Source organism: Delphinus delphis, chromosome 1, assembly GCF_949987515.2.
Source record: "Delphinus delphis chromosome 1, mDelDel1.2, whole genome shotgun sequence".
Taxonomy (NCBI): domain Eukaryota; kingdom Metazoa; phylum Chordata; class Mammalia; order Artiodactyla; family Delphinidae; genus Delphinus; species Delphinus delphis.
Genome location: NC_082683.1, coordinates 70,134,634 through 70,152,345, shown reverse-complemented (window position 1 = coordinate 70,152,345; position 17,712 = coordinate 70,134,634). Strand labels below are relative to the sequence as shown.

General features: G+C 35.9%; 1 long non-coding RNA gene across 1 annotated transcript in view; it reads left to right on the top strand.

Annotated features, from left to right (window-relative positions):
* The window catches only part of LOC132421070 (uncharacterized), a 454,372-nt gene that overhangs the window by 44,369 nt on the left and 392,291 nt on the right, over window positions 1-17,712 (top strand). The gene's annotated exons all lie outside the window — the stretch shown is intronic.

The following is a 17,712-nucleotide window of genomic DNA, read 5'->3' as shown; positions in this document are numbered from 1 at the left end:
CCTTGATACCAAAATCAGACAAACATGTCACAAAGAAAGAAAACTACAGGCCAATATCACTGATGAACATAGATGCAAAAATCCTCAATGAAATACTAGCAAAGTGAATCCAAGAGCACATTAAAAGGATCATACACCATGAAAAAGTGGGATTTATCCCAGGAATGCAAGGATTCTTCAATATATGCAAATCAATCAATGTGATAAACCATATTAACAAACTGAAGGAGAAAAAACATATGATCATCTCAATAGATGCAGAAAAAGCTTTTGACAAAATTCAATACCCATTTATAATAAAAACCCTCCAGAAAGTAGGCATAGAGGGAACTTACCTCAACGTAAAAAAGGCCATATATGACAAACCCACAGCCAACATCGTTCTCAAGGGGGAAAAACTGAAATCATTTCCACTAAGATCAGGAACAAGACAAGGATGTCCACTCTCACCACTATTATTCAACATAGGTTTGGAAGTTTTAGCCACAGCCATCAGACAAGAAGAAGAAATAAAAGGAATTGAAATTGGAAAAGAACCAGTACAACTGTCACTGTTTGAAGATGACATGATACTATACATAAAGAATCCTAAAGATGCTACCAGAAAACTACTAGAGCTAATCAATGAATTTGGTAAAGTAGCAGGATAGAAAATTAATGCACAGAAATCTCTGGCATTCCTATACACTAATGATGAAAAATCTGAAAGAGAAATTAAGGAAACACTCCCATTTACCATTGCAAGAAAAATAATAAAATACCTAGGAATAAACCTACCTAAAGAGACAAAAGACCTGTATGCAGAAAACTGTAAGACACTGATGAGAAATTAAAGACGATACAAACAGATGGAGAGAGATACCATGTTCTTGGATTGGAAGAATCAACATTGTGAAAATGGCTACACTACCCAAAGCAGTTGACAGATTCAGTGCAATCCCTATCAAAATACCACTGACATTTTTCACAGAACTAGAACAAAAAATTTCACAATTTGTATGGAAACACAAAAGACCCTGAATAGCCAAAGCAATCTTCAGAAAGAAAAAGGAAGCTGGAGGGATCAGACTATACTACAAAGCTACAGTAATCAAGACAGTATGGTGCTGGCACAAAAACAGAAATATAGATAAATGGAACAGGATAGAAAGCCCAGAGATAAACCCACGAATATATGGTTACCTTATTTTTGATAAAGGAGGCAAGCATAAACAGTGAAGAAAAGGCAGCCTCTTCAATAAGTGGTGCTGGGAAAACTGGACTACATGTAAAAGAATGAAATTAGAACACTCCCTAACACCATACAAAAAATAAACTCAAAATGGCTTAAAGACCTAAATGTAAGGCCAGACACTATCAAACTCTTAGAGGAAAACATAGGCAGAGCACTCTATGACATAAATCACAGCAAGATCATTTTTGCCCCACTCCCTAGAGAAATGGAAATAAAAACAAAATAAATAAATGGGATCTAATGAAACTTCAAAGCTTTTGCACAGCAAAGGAAACTGTAAACAAGACAAAAAGGCAAGTCTCCGAATGGGAGAAAATATTTGCAGGTGAAGTAACTGACAAAGGATTAATCTCCAAAATTTACAAGCAGCCCATGCAGCACAATATCAAAAAAAACAACCCAATCCAAAAACGGACAGAAGACCTAAATAGACATTTCTCCAAAGAAGATATACAGATTGCCACAAACACATGAAAGTATGCTCAACATCACTAATCATTAGAGAAATGCAAATCAAAACTACAATGAGATATCATCTCACACCAGTCAGAGTGGCCAACATCAAAAAATCTACAAACAGTAAATGCTGGAGAGGGTGTGGAGTAAAGGGCACCCTCTTGCACTGTTGGTGGGAAAGTAAACTGATACAGTCACTATGGAGAATAATATGGAGTTTCCTTAAAAAACTAAAAATAGAACTGCCATACGACCCAGCAATCCCACTACTGGGCATATACCCTGAGAAAACCATAATTCAAAAAGTCATGTACCACAATGTTCATTGCAGCTCTATTTACAATAGCCAGGAGATGGAAGCAACCTAAGTGTCCATCGACGGATGAATGGATAAAGAAGATGTGGCACATATATACAATGGAATGTTACTCAGCCATAAAAAGAAACAAAATTGAGTTATTTGTAGTGAGGTGGATGGATCTAGAGACTGTCATACAGAGTGAAGTAAGTCAGAAAGAGAAAAATACCATATGCTAACACATATATATGGAATATAAAAATAAATAAATAAATAATGGTTCTGAAGAATCTAGGGTCAGGACAGGAATAAAGACACAGATGTAGAGAATGGACTTGAGGACACAGGGAGGGGGAAGGGTAAACTGGGACAAAATGAGAGAATGGCTTGGACATATATACACTACCAAATGTAAAATAGATTGCTAGTGGGAAGGAGCCACATAGCACAGAGAGATCTGCTCGGTGCTTTGTGACCACCTAGAGGGGTGGGATAGGGAGACGCAAGAAAGAGGGGATATGGGGATATATGTATACGTATAGCTGATTCACTTTGTTATACAGCGGAAATTAACACAACAGTGTAAAACAATTATACTCCAGTAAAGATGTAAAAAAAAAAAAAAAAAAAAACTGTCTCAAAGTATAAGTAAAAAAAGTAACAGTAATCCCATTTATGGTGACCAACACTAGGTATTATCCATATTTTAAATATTTTCCAATTTATGCATTAAAAAATGGCATTTCATTTTTAAAAAAACTTCCAGTGAGTTTGAGCATTTTTTTCCATATAAAATTGATTATTACAGACAGCTTGTAAGAATTAAAAAAATAATATAGTGACCACTAGGAATCAATGAATCCTCCCTTAAGTTTTGTGATAAGATTACTAATTTACAATATCAAGAAAATGAACAATGTTTCCCTGCATTTAACAATTTTTTGCAGTATCTATGTTCACTTTAATGGTAATGGTATGTGATTTGAATGATAACATATTTCACTGAATAGGCAGCTGTTAGTGAAAAACAAACAACCCATATCCTAGTGATCATTAGAGCTACGCAAAATAGCAATACTGCTAATTTGGCATTTTTATTACACAGTGTGAGAGAAAGTGTTCAATGTTTATTTTAAAATATTTTTAAGATATTCAACACGTTTTCCGTATAAAAAGTAAGCATTAAAATATAATGTAAAACAATAAATATTAAATGGTGCATCCTCCTTTAAAATAATTTTAGCATATAATTAACAGAAACTAAAGTATTATTAAAAAGAAACTAAACCCTTTATAAACAGAAAATTTAAGTAGCCATGAAAAATTGAAAAAAAATTAAATATTATTTAACCTTATTTTAGAAGTCTTTTTCATTTCACTAAGTGCATCTATGGTATTATCATTGAATCCCAAGTATATGTTTGTGTAAATTTTTGATGCTGCAGATAAATTGTTTCCAAATCTATTCTTGCCTGGGGAATGTTGAAGGGATATTTATAAGCTAACTCCAAATAGTTTCTACTGATTTCTTTATCTTCAAATAATCCCATCTCTTATTTGATACACTGAAAAATCTTTTTGAAAAAGCCTTTTGCTTTTTTTGGCAGGAATGGATGTGTACTGTAGGTGTGGTTTCAAAGAAACCATTTCTAGTTTGTTCCAGCCTTCTTTAGTGTCATGATGTATATGTGAAAATTCTGATGCAGAGCTACCTGTGTCATTTTCAAGACTGTCATGTTCATATTTCACTTGTTTAGGTAACTTTGAAACACAGTAAAAACTATACTTGGCACATAAACTGCTTTGTTTGTCATTTTCTTCCTCTTCTTGAGGATTTTGAGGTATAGAATAACTCCTCTACTCAATAAAAAAAAATAATGCAGTGTATAAATCTCTAACAATGTCTTAGAGATTCTTAGGATTTTAAAAAATCAATTTTTTTACACTTGTATCTACAAATATCATCTTCAGTGCTTTTGAGTAGCTGGATTCTCTACTGGTAGGTGGGTGTAACACTGCACAGAAGCCTTAATTTTGAGAATGCTTTGTCCTGTCCTGGTGAACATTAAAAGAACATCAGGCTTTTATACAAGAACATTGAATTCTGCTGTTAAAAGTTGTGATGACCCAAGCCTGGGAAAGAGAGCAAATATATTTACTGTTTCTTTTTTTTTGAATTTAATTAATTTTTTTATATAGCAGGTTCTTATTAGTTATCCATTTTATATATATTAGTGTATATATGTCAGTCCCTATCTCCCAATTCATCACACCACCACCCTCCCCCCGCCGCTTTCTCCCCTTGGTGTCCATACATTTGTTCTCTACATCTGTGTCTCAGTTTCTGCCCTGCAAACCAGGTCATCTGTACCATTTTTCTAGGTTCCACATATATGCATTAATATACAATACTTGTTTTTCTCTTTCTGACTTACTTCACTCTGTATGACAGTTTCTGAAATGAGATTAAATGCAATCTGTCTAGGTTAGACTTTAAATCCCAAACCAAAGGGAAACAGGATAAGCTTAGCTGTAAATAATCACTTGAGTTTAAAAATTAGTTTCATGAATGCATAATGGTGTCATCAATTGACATTAAAAATACCGAGAGATACAAATGGGTAAGACTAATCCAACAACTATTTAGTTACTGGAATATCATGGCCAATTGTAAAGAATCCCTTTGTATTTTTCACTGATCAGATTACATCACTTTGTTTTATGTTGTAATTGCTGACCCAAAATACACCAGACTGGCAACCTCCTGGACAGCCAGTCTGTGAGAGGTGTTAAAAATCCATCCTTTGGAAATAGCCAGAAATATGGTTCTAGTTAACTCTGGTTTGCACCAGCAACTGCTAACATAACTGTCAAAGAGGAAAATGATACAGTGCCAGAGCATGTAAGACATCTCTTATTTGAATCTGAACATGTGACAGGAAAAAAGAAATATTATTTATAATCTCCCATTGCTTTCTAAGACTGGTGAGTTGTACTAACTCTGGTGTTTTGTTTGAGCATTCACCCACAGAATCATCATCTTCATCCTAATGGTCTCTGGCACTCTTAAAAACAGTAGTGGGGTGCAGTGTAGGGTGTTGGAAATTGAAGCAAAACAGAACTAAATTAGTTTGACAAAAAAAAGGGGAGAGGGATTTGGGAGGTAAGAGGTATGAATGAAAAATCAGGGGTAGAGAAAGACAGGCATCAGCTTAGAAAGTTGAGTAAAGTAGGAGAGAGAGAGGAAAACTGGTATCAGCAAGGCTGAGAGAAGACTTGTCTGACTGGGCAACTGCGAGGGAAATACTGTGATGTGTTCAGGTTATATTCTTTTTCGTTTCAACAAATCTTTGAATCATTAAACACCACTCTTTAGTGAGTGGAGGTTACTTTGGGGAGAGCTCAAAGAAAAGGGCAAGGGGACCACTGACATTATTTCCAAATATCAAGAAAAATGATATATAACTTATACTAATTAATAATGTTTCTCCCTATCTCACAAAGTAAATATTAGCCAATACTTTTAAAATATCAGAGAGATGACAAATAATAGGTGTGCCTGGAGCAACTTGTTCTGATGGTGACACAGCAACAGGTAGAATATTGATAAGCTAAAACACTCTTAAAAGAAGGCTACCCCACTAGTAGAGGGTCTTAAAATCATGATAGGTAAGGGAATGAAGCAAAACACTTCCTGGTCTGAGGTTAAAAACTGGAAGCTTTATATTCAGGGAAAGCACAGGTTCCGTGCTGGCTTTGTGTCACCTTGAATATCTGTAGAAGACAGAACTGGGGCCAGTGGAGGTCAGTGGTGGGAAAGTGAGACTGGTTTTAATATAAGAAAGAACTTTCTATTGGGATATGGCCAACAATAGAAGTTACTTTGGGAGATCACTGAAATCATTCAGGTAAATATTGGGTATTGATTCCTTGATTGTTATATTAGACCCATCTGGCCCACAGAGCCTCATGGTACAGTTAGAATCCTATGTTTATAACCTTTAGTTTTCCTTTCATCAAATAGTGAATTTGATCAATTCCTTCAAACTGTGGTTCAATTAAGAGAAAATAAATCATGCATTATTGGGTTCTATAAAGGAAAAAAATTCTTATGTGTCAACCAGTTATCTTAGCACCATTTTGATAATGAAGCATTTCCAATATTTAATTGCTTACATGATTTGAACACATAACTCATAACAAAATAGAAATGAAATATGATCTAATTAACTATTCACCAGCAAGCATAACTAAGAAGAAGGAACCAAAAATTTTATTTTGAAATATAACTTCAGAGTTTTGAAGATCAAGTTTATTCTTAGAAAGGATGTGAGGGAAAAATAGCATGAGAGAAAGTAAGAGATAAAGAGGAGAGAGGAAAGAGAAGAAGGGGAAAGGAGAGGGAAGAGATAAAGAGAGAAAGGAAGAGGATGGGGCAGAGTCAAGTGTGAATATGTGTTCAACTTCTCACTCCAATGCCTTTCAGCAGGAGGACTGGAAGAGCAGTGAGAAAAAAAAAAGATTTATTTTTTAAACATGTGCAATTATGGAGAAAAGACCACGACATGCCAAAATGTTGACAAAAAGCAGCCCCAAAATTCTGGCTAGGAGGATTATGAAACTCCAAAAATACACCAGACTGTGAGAACTACCACCTACATTTGCAATGTTTTACAAGTTAAAAATGTCACAGCGCATAAAAATAGCTTTTTCACCCCTGCGGACTGGTGGTTGGTGGTTTAACTTGAGAAGCAGATTGCTGCTGTAGTTTGAATAGCCTGAATATTCATTCACAGCGCGGAAACAAAATGAAAAATGGCTTTCATCAGACTTTCCTTGTGTCCAGGAAACATATTTAGTCTCCTGTTTCCCTCAGTCTTTTTAGGGAGAAAAAAAAAAGAAAAAAAAAAGGGAAATATGTCTGTTTTCAGAAATGATTGTAATCAATCCTCTCAAATCCAAAGTAATTGTGTCAGTTTTTATCATGATTACCTAAAGGTCTTTTCATGTTTTCTGTTTCGTTTCTTTCTTTCTTTCTTTCTTTTTTTAACTAAGCTGGCTAGGAAAAGTAAAATATGAAACAATGTCACACAATTTCTTAAGAATAGACTGATTCCTAAAATGTACTGTGAAACCTGAACGGGCTTACTTTAAAGGGTTTAGTTTTTCTGTGTTCAGCACAGTAGCTCCCTGTTGAAAAGCTTCCAGCTTTGATCACTTATCCACAAACAAAAAGGGCTCTCTTCCAATCTCCTTGCGTTCTCTCTTCAGAGGGCTCGCGCTTTCTCTTGTGGATCTTCTGCTTCACAGTCCTGGGGCATTAGTAAACACCAAAGGTGTCCCAAACATATGGCTAACCACAAGGTTTCCGTGTGGGGTCTGGCTTTGAGTGTATCTGATGATTACACATTTCAAATACAAACCCAGCTGGTGATTCCCTGAGCCTAGCAGGTTTCCATTTGGCTCCAAATGGTCTGGGAATGGATCTTCCTGTTTGAGGATTACCCATTTCTGTAATGGCCCAGTTTCTGTACCTTTGACCCTTTGTCACCTCCAGATCCTGGGGACCAAACTGCAATGATAGTTCATTCCACTGTTTAGGAGCTGCAGCAGCCCAGCTGAGGCCAGGTGGGCCTGCAGGAGCAGGTGAAAATGACCTATTATTAGAAACAGAAACATATTTTTAAATAGGCTTATATGTTCAATGCGCCACTGAAGGTTTTTATTTCCTTCTTGAACTTTTTTTTTTAACTTGTGGTTTTCCTTTTAACCCTGATGTTGGTTCACATAATCATAAAATTATTGATAGTGGAGAGTTGAAGGACTCATTTTTTATTTTGCATTTTATCAGAGGGAAAAGCTAAGAAACTCTTTGAAGGCTGTAAAACATCTGGGGTCCCATAAATGTTTCCACACAGTGTAACTTGGTAACAAGTTATCTTTCTTTATCCCTCTTTTTTTCTCCCTATCAAAACAGATGCCCTAAGAGTAGATTGTGTCCCTCTTATTTGCCTCATAGACCTTTCTAATTTTAATACATAGATCCTATTACAATTGTAATTATTAGGTGTGCAATAATGAGCAGGGGTTATCTGTTTAATATTTGTCTTCTCCACTGAGCAACACTTTAAGTGGGCTGGGATGGTGTCAGTTGTGTCTTATATGTATTAGTTGTTAGCAGCATCCTGGTTATGTTGAAAGCACTCAATAAGTATTTGATGAATGAAAAAATGATTGAATATATGAATGAATGAATAAAAACCTCAGTAACCTTTTCCTTAACTTTCTAAATTATGACAAGGCATATTTTCAAGTGACTTTCTGGATCAATTCAATAAATCTTTCTTACTTAACGTAACTCGGTTGGGCAATCCACATTGGAAAACCAAGAGACCTCAGATCTTGCTCCTGTCTGAGTTCCTTCTTTTCCTTTAACTTTCGTAGCTCTGAGTAAGCACAAAAAAAGGGAAAACTGAAAGGAAATGGCAGTGGCAATTAGGAGAAGAGCCTCAGGGTTTGGAGAGAGGAAAGTGAGCAGAGGTGGCTTTCAAGGTTGAAAAGTCAGGCTTGGCTTTAAAGAAGTTGGAACTGGTTGAAGTGTAGACCTTTAAATCTCCCCATTTGCAACAGAAGTCTCCTCTCTGTGGGACTTTTCCTTTCTACAAAGCTCTCTATCTAAACCTTCAGCTTCAATAATTGTCTGGGTACCTTCCTAAAAAAGCAATTCATCCTCTGGGTTATTGTTCCCACCTTCAGAACATCTCTGCTCTGTGTCTGAATACCGAAAGGCCTTACTCTTTCTAGAAGGCATAGAGAGCATAGAGAAAAGAACTTAGGCTCTAGAATCTGAGCATCTGAATTTGAGTCTCTGCTTATTGGTAATTACCTCATTTTTCTTGCCTCCCTTTTCACATCTGAATGCCCACCCAGTCCACTTTTTTTTTTTTTTTGGTGGAGATAAGGTACTGAAATATTTCATAAATCTCTGTACAAATCTGTTTTTCCTCCTCCTCCTAATAAGTCACTTGATAAATAAATATGCCCTAAAATATTACTGGATGGCTATGCTTTATTCCATCCATAATCTTCTAAGGCTTAAAAGCTTTGCCAAGTTATTTTTAACAAAAAACAACAAAAGCTGCTGTTTACTAAGTGCCAACTGTGGCTAGGTGATTGAAATAGCATTAATTACATTTGAATAATTGTTTTCTATTTTATAGATTTGGAAACTGAAACTAGTAGGTCATGTGGCTGCATTTCAAACCTAGATCTGAGTATAAACATCATCTTCTTAAATCCTCATCCAAAATGAATTCTCACTATTTTTTTAAGAAATTCATTGGTTTAAAAATTTTAGATACTTTAACAGTCTTGTGGGGTAAAACAGTAAAAGACATATAAGTCTTGTGGACAGGCTTCCAAAATGTTTTTAACCTTAGAATTGTATTTAAAAAACTGCACATATGAACAAAATTTGCATATAATTTCATGGGCTTTATGAACTGCTTTAAGCCAATCCATGGATTTTTGGCTTAATAACCCTTGCATTAAGGTATTCTGAGCCCCATGACATAAAATTCCTTTATATTACGCAGCTAGCTTGAGGCTCCCAGGTCAGATGGAAGGCAGCTCATTGCGGCTCATGTACAGCTAACCAGGATTTTTCATCAGCAGTACTGTTGACATTTTGAAGCTGTATGATTCTTTGTTGAGTCTGTTTTCTGCATTGTAAGTTACCAGCATCCATGTCCCCTCCACCCACTAGATGCCAGTAATTACTGACCCTCTCTTGTAAGACTATAGATGTCTCCAGAGTTGCCTAATTTCTCCTGGGGGAAAAATCTCCCCCTGTTGCAAACCACTGAACTTAAACCTGGGTATCAAGGCAGTATGATTAAGCAGGAATCACCCACCATTGACATTTGGAGTTTCTGGATTTATGAATGTTTATGTTTACTGAACCTTTAAGGCTTAACTTGCCAGAGGTGTGGTTCCTTGGAACTGCCAATTTGATTAGTTTTATTTTTCTCTCCAGTGGCAGACTAGGTAAGGACTAGTGAGGGCTTAGGTACAACCATGCTCACAACTACTTCCAGCTAACATTTCACCATTCAGAGATCCATTTTAGTTAGCAAACTCATTTTTAGAATGTAACCCCCTCCCCAGGGGAAGATTAAACCATATTGCACCTAACTATGATTTTCCTAACTAGGCCTTGAAAAAAATTTTGTCTTTGAAAGCACTAGTTTTAGTTCAAACCATGAAGGTAAAAGTTAGATGTGTTGTATTCTAGAACCTAAGGTCTTTGTGTATCTGATGCAATGGGATGTGGAAGGCCACTGAAGTGGACATTGCTGATTTTGCAGTTGTGCGTAGTATACTGCCTAAAGGAATGACTGATAGGAGGATAGTAGTGATTAGTTCCAGCATCTCTGTCCCCCCCCCGCCCCACCCCTGCTTCTGCTTTCTATTCCTTCTAAGTAGAGAAGGCAGGGATGCCGTGGACAGGGGAGAATGGGAGTGTGTAGCAGAAATAACTAAACATGTTGTATGAATTAATCTCATTTACTTCTTACCTCAAAACTTGAAGTAAAATTCTCATTTTGCAGTTGAGAACACAGAGTCTTAGAGATGTTAAAGAACCAGACTAATTTCAAACATTCATTCATCGTTAGAATCAGGATCTGAGCTGAGGTCTGATGCCGTAGCTCCTGCTTTTCTCCTTGTTTCCTCTCTCTCCCTCCCTATTCTTGTCCCTCCTCTTCTCTCTCCATTTTCCCCCTCTCGCCCTCCTTTTCCACCTCTTCTTCCTCCTCCTTTTGTTCCTTCCTTGGCAGTCCTTTTTTTTTTTTTTTTTTTTGTGATACGCGGGCCTCTCACTGTTGTGGCCTCTCCTGTTGCGGAGCACAGGCTCCGGACGCGCAGGATCAGTGGCCATGGCTCATGGGCCCAGCCGTTCTGTGGCATGTGGGATCTTCCTGGACCGGGGCACGAACCCGTGTCCCCTGCGTCGGCAGGCAGACTCTCAACCACTGCGCCACCAGGGAAGCCCCCTTGGCAGTCTTTTTGAAGGTAATATTTGATAAATAAAAATACAAATTTATATATAAAATATAATAAAGCCCCACGAACCACTACTCAATAATTAAGGCATTGTCAAGGTAATCGTTACTACTTCCCTTTTTCTACCTCTCCTCTAGAGATGTTATTGTTTTAATTTAGTGCTTATCATTGCCTTGCCTTAAAATATATATTTTTTTAATATATCAAAACCAGCTAGAAACCTTGGGCAGAAACTATTCAAACACATAGGTATGTTAAATAGAATCACCAACTTTTTTAAGTGAAATTTGTTCAGCCCTAAATTTCCCATCCTCAAGCATGTACCAGAAAATGTCATACAATATGATATCATTTTTTTTTAAAGTTCACAAATAAGAAAACTCGATATTGTGTTCCTAGGAGTCATCCAGGCTTAACATGCAGCTAAAGGTCATTTCATTGTTACTTCTCTAAAACACACTGGCCTTTGAATATGCCATGTTAATTTTTCCCATCCATGAGCATTTGTGTGTATGTTTCTTGGCTCAAGAAATCTGCATCTAGGTATATTTTCTAGTGTGCAGAGCATCAAACTAGAAGTAGTATTGATGGGTTACAGAGTATGAGAACATGCAACTCTACATGATGCTGCCAAACTGTTTTCGACGAGAACTTTTCAAATTTATACTCCCACCAAGAATGTCTAAGACTCTGTATTGATGTGCATCCTCTCCTCCATTTAATGTTTCATACACTTTGCCAATATAGTGGGTGTGCAGTGATATCTCATGATGCTCTTAGTTTGGATTTTTCTGATTGCAAATGAAGTTGAACATCTTTTCATACACTTATTTGCCATTTGAGATCACTTTTCTGTGAAAGCACTGCCAATAGTTCCAGCCATTGATACTTTTATTCTTTTTTCTTATTGATTAGTAAAACATTTTGGATTGTAATACTTTGTCTGATTTATGTTTTACAAATATCTTATCCCAGTATGTGGTTTGTTTTCAGTTTTCAGTAGTGGCCATGAATTCTGCTTCTCATACTACATCTTACCTTCTCAGGAAGAACAGCACTTTTGTTCAAATTCATCATGTCTAATTGTTTTTCTCTATCCTTAACAATTTTAGAGCACTGATTAGTGTATTTCTATTTGGGGTTTTTTCTTACCTTCATTTGTACTCAGTTATAATCTATAGTAAGTACAGAAATGATTTCACTTTATCAGGGAGTTGGAAACAAAGATGTGCTGGAAATATGTGCATTTCAGGGAATGAAAAGTAGGAGGTGGGGGCCAGAGTCCTTGGTTTATAGAGCCAGATGGTAACAACTGGACAGTTAATTTTTAGAGGCAAGACCAGGTGTAGGAGGTAGAAATTGGTCTCTTTTGTCAAATGCAATATACAATAGGTAAGTTGTTTGCTCCTGGTTCTATAACTCCTTGTTTCAGAGACCAAGTCAACTGGATTTATCTCCTTCAAATCTATGTTTAACTCTCCCCACAGTGTTGGAATTCTAATAATTCAAAATTGATTAGAGTTAGTAAACAAAATCCCCAGGTAACCAGTTTTTGTGGCCTTTGCTTACTTACTTCCAAATGCCAAGTCTGAGGAGAAGAGTCTGTTTAATTTACACCTTAGGAATAGGAGCTTTACTTGGGGCTTGAAGAATTCCACTTAAATGGAATTCCACTGAAATGTGTGAGTGACATCTGGGAAGGAAAGAAGAAGCAATATTTTATAATCCTAACCAGACAGAAGACTTGGGCTATAGCTACTGTTTATTGAAGAAGTGGAGGCATATATGTCTTCCTTGAAATTTGAAAAAGTGTCTGTTCTGGCCAACTTTTCCTGTTATTTCAGATTAGGATAGGAATACTTTAATTGACTGGGTAAAGTAAAAGTGATTATAGTTATTTACATGCCTGCTTAACATTTATCTAATAACCATGTAGCAGAAAAATGAGTTTTAGATATTGTTAAACATGCATCAAATTATCTTCTTGTCTGTTTCATTTGGTTATGATATTAACGTGTGAGCAGTATATTTGGGTTTTAGATGAGCCCAGTAATATGGGTGAATGGCCCACAGGCAGTGCAGCAGGGTAAAAAATATATATATATATATTAGATTTGGGGAGAAAATGTTAAACTGCAAGGTCAGGAAGAACTGGATTGCAAACCAGTCTGTAACAATCTCCAGCTTTGTGAGTAGGGACAACTTAGTCTTTTGAGAGTCACTTCCATAGTGTTTAAAATGGGTCTAGCATGTAGCTTCCAGTGGTGCTGTGGAGCTAAGGAGAGATTTGTATGTAAAGTATGACATCAAGTAGATGCTCAAAAAGCTAATTATAATTTATTTATTACTGATTTCCTTATTTTTAATCTAAATATTTAGGTTCTGTTAAGGTTTTTTCCTTCATTAAATAAAGCAGTAACCATCTAATTCTCCTGCCCTGATTATGAGAATGAGGCGTTTTTCAGGTGAACTTGTAGACCCTTTTGAAGCCAGGATAGGATTATAGCTCTTTAAGATGTAAAGTAACATTTTTTTTTCTTTCACTAATCTCTGTGGGAAAGATTACTGAGAGTGTGTGCTGAGGAAAAAGAAAGCAGTTTTTAATAGATCCTTTAAGGTTTACAGAAATGACTGATGATTGTTTAATTGCTGAATCTTAGAGAATTAGCTAGAATATAATGCAATCAATCATTTAACCAACATTTGTTGAAATACCATGGGAAGAGCATGGGCTTTAGAATCAGATAGGACTGGGTTTGAATCCTGGCTCTGTTATTTTCTGTTTGTTCAAACTTGAACATATTATTTTACCCTTTGAGAGTAAAATACATTTCCTTGTTTATGACATGGAACCTACTGGGAATTTTAAAAATAATGCATGTGAAACTCATAGTATAAAACTTGAAAAAATGTAGGCTCTTGATTATATGGTAGATACCATGAGAATAATAATGATGGTAATTGGTTAAATGTGGAAGTATAATATCACAAAGATAAATAAAAGACAAGTTTTCCTCAAGCAATTCGAGATATTATTCTGGTAAAGAAATAGTCAAAGTATAATTGGAGATATGCTAGAATAAGCCTATCTATCTATGTACAGAATGTTGTAAATTCATGGGGGAGAGAGTTATAAACTGATGAATTCGGTATAAAATAATGGTAATTTGATGGACAGAAGAAAGTAAAAATATTATTGGCAGTGGAATTACATTTTTAAAGGCAATAAGGCAAGGAATGGTAACTATAGGAAACAGCAAGCCACATAATATGGTTTTGCATACTCTAACATTTTACCCTCAAAATTTAGTATACGTAAAATTACATGGAATAATTCTTAGGAATGCAGTTATCCATGCATATATACATCCATCCATCCATTTATAGTCTTCTAAATCTAGGTTTACCTCATTCAGTCTAATATGAAAAAATAATTGGTATTTCAGTAATCATGTATAAACTAAGAAATGACTGGAATAAACTTTATTTTATTAAAAGTAGTATTAATTCCTTTCTTTACAGAGGAGCCATAATCGTCATTTTGAATGATTTTGTGATCTTCTAATACATACAAAGTATATGGAGGGCAACTAGGAGAAGGTGAAGTCCCCCTGGTTAATCATTCTCTCCTATTTATTTGTTTGTTTTTAACATATAACTCCTCATTTGTATTTCTTCTTCTTTACCTCTCATCTTTCCTCCTTTTAAGGAAGCGTTATATTTACTACACTGATGCTTCTACACAGAGAAATGCTTTCACTAGCATTTCATTTCTATGGGTCATTCCCTTTTGAAATGCAAATATAACTGCAAATGGTCATACATTAAAGATTCATTACCAATTCATACCTAGGTTGAATGAATTTATAAAATCCTTTTCTGTAGGCTATCCAGATAAAGCAGCTCCCTACATGTGGTGTGTTAAGGACCAAGAAAAAAAAAATGGTAAAAGAGGGTCTAGAGTTGCTCTTTGTCAAGGAAGGGGTGACAATTCTGCTAGTACTCTGTATAGGGTATAGGAACCCTATACCCTGTATAGGGTTCTAGTGTGATTACCACTAGAAACCACGATGGACATTAAACATATTAAAAATATACCAACCTTCCTAGTTAGGGAAAAGCAAATTGAAATAATAGCATGCCATTTTATAAAAATAAAGCAAAAACACATCAGATAAGAAAAGTTAGCAGTATTAATATATTTCCAGCGCTGTTTAGAGGAGCATTAGAAATGCTTGCTTAAATAGAGCTCGTGGGAATGTAGTGTAGGGGAGAAAAATTCTTCCTTTACGCTTTTTGGTTCACTTGGTTGGACTATTAATTAAATTGACATAAAACAGAGTAACAGGAGAAAAACAAATTTAATTACATATGTACGGGAGTCTCATAAGAATATGAGGCCCGAGGTCAAGTGGGGCAATTGAGGCTTATATGCTACTCTGAGATAAGGAATGGAATGGGGGCCTGGGGCTTCAAAGGGGAAGAAGGTAATTCACAGGACAATGAGAAGAGCAGATGTTTAATAGTTAGATGTTTGCCCTGCTATACAGATAAGTCATTCAGATAAAAATAATCTCTGGTAATAGGTCTCTTTCTCTGAGTCAGGTCCCCTCTCTAAATTCTTTAAGGCAGTTAATGGAAAAGATAAAAGTTTTTGAGTCTGTTAGGTCTTGATTGCTTTCAGCTCAAAATAATCTACATGCCAAGTGGAATATTTGGGGGTCATGATTCTGCTCCCCTTCAGCAGAATGCTACAAGCATTTTAGAAAGTAACTTACTAACATCTATTAAAATTTAAGTATGAACACATTTGTGAAACAGCATCCCTACATTTAGGAGCTGTTAATGAAAATATAAATCACAAATGTAGAAGATTATATATGTGAATGTATTTAATATTATTATTTCTGTTGGCTCCCAATCTAGAAGCATGTTGGGAGTCTATTGATAGGAAGTGATTAAAAAGTTAACAGTTGGGCTTCCCTGGTGGCGCAGTGGTTGAGAGTCCGCCTGCGGATGCAGGGGACACGGGTCTGTGCCCCGGCCCGGGAAGATCCCACATGCCACGGAGCGGCTGGGCCGGTGAGCCATGGCTGCTGAGCCTGCGCGTCCGGAGCCTGTGCTCTGCAACAGGAGAGGCCACAACAGTGAGAGACCCGCATACCACAAAAAAAAAAAAAAAAAAAGTTAACAGTACATGTCCGTGAAGAAATATTAGTCACCTATTAAAAGGATGAGTTGGATCTACATGTATTGACCCAAAGGAATGTGTGTGACATAACTGAAAAGAGCAAGATGTGGAGTTCAGGATATAGAATGTTGTGATCTTTAGATAAACAAGTTCTGGAGAGATAGCTACTAAGCTCTCATAACTTTGGTTACTTCAGAGTAGTGGGGTTGAGAGTATGTCTGTGTACTATTAGTATTTTTATGCAATTGTATATTGCTAAGGTTGATATGAAAAAGTGTAACATAGTATAACACAGAGAATGAGTTTTGGTAAGGAAGGTGAAACCTACTGATGATAGAGTTCAGGATAGCCTGTTACAGATGACACATATATGAAGAGTTAAGACTCAACTGCATGTCAAAAGTTGGCAATTGAATTTGGCACGCTCAATATTTGTTGGCGCCCAGAACTAGAAATACATTTTTGACTAATTTCTTACAATATTTATTTTTCTTTAAAATTAAAGCCTTTCTTACAAAAACAGGGGGGTTTTGCCAAGAAATTTGAAATTTTCAACAGAAATTCTGGGAAGCTAGAAGTCTCTGGGTAATGTATGAGTCACAGGGAAGGAATCTATCACTATCTGGACAAAGCTTTTCTCTAAAAACATAAGCAGGGCAATAGGTCATGGGCAGTCGATTACTTTATTTGTAATGACATAAGTAAATATTAACAGGACTTCTCTCTTCAGAATAATTGATGACTAGTTAAAAAGAAATAATTATACATTTATCATTCAGAGCTTTAAGGGGTCGAGTTTACCCTCTCCTTTTATTCTTTCACCGTGCCTTTCTCAGAGGTAGATCTTATAGAAAAGGTTTTCTGGGAACTCAAGAAAGTGAGAGGCTTCCTAATAAGGAGTCACATTTTATATTCAGGGAAGAGAAAGATACTGTGCACTGAGAAATTCTCATTTTTATCATTTAATTTAATAGTTAACACTTAAATCAGAATCCTTTCCCACAAAATCTTGATATTAATTTAATCACATTAATTTTTCTTGTTCATCATGTCACACTTTTCCACTCATTTGTATATTCCATTCAGCATATATTTGTGGATCACCATACCTAGGAAAACATATTTGGAATAAAATAAAGGACAATAAGTCCCTGTCCTCATGGAACTTGCCTTTTCTCAAAATGCTTATCCAACTAATCTATTTATATATCACGTGGCATCTGCATTCAGACTCAATGACATGACTTCAGAATATCTGCCCTTTATTAATTCACTATATTGTTTCCCTCTAGCTGATATTTTACAGTATTGAACATAATTTTTAATCTGGAATTTTCATGTATTTAATAATGCCTCATTTAATCATTTTATCTGCCTATTTTCTTTTTAAATTCCTGTTTGCTAATGAAGAAACTGAAGCTTTGATGGGTTAAGCATCATTCATTTATTACTTCATTTGAATTATGAGTG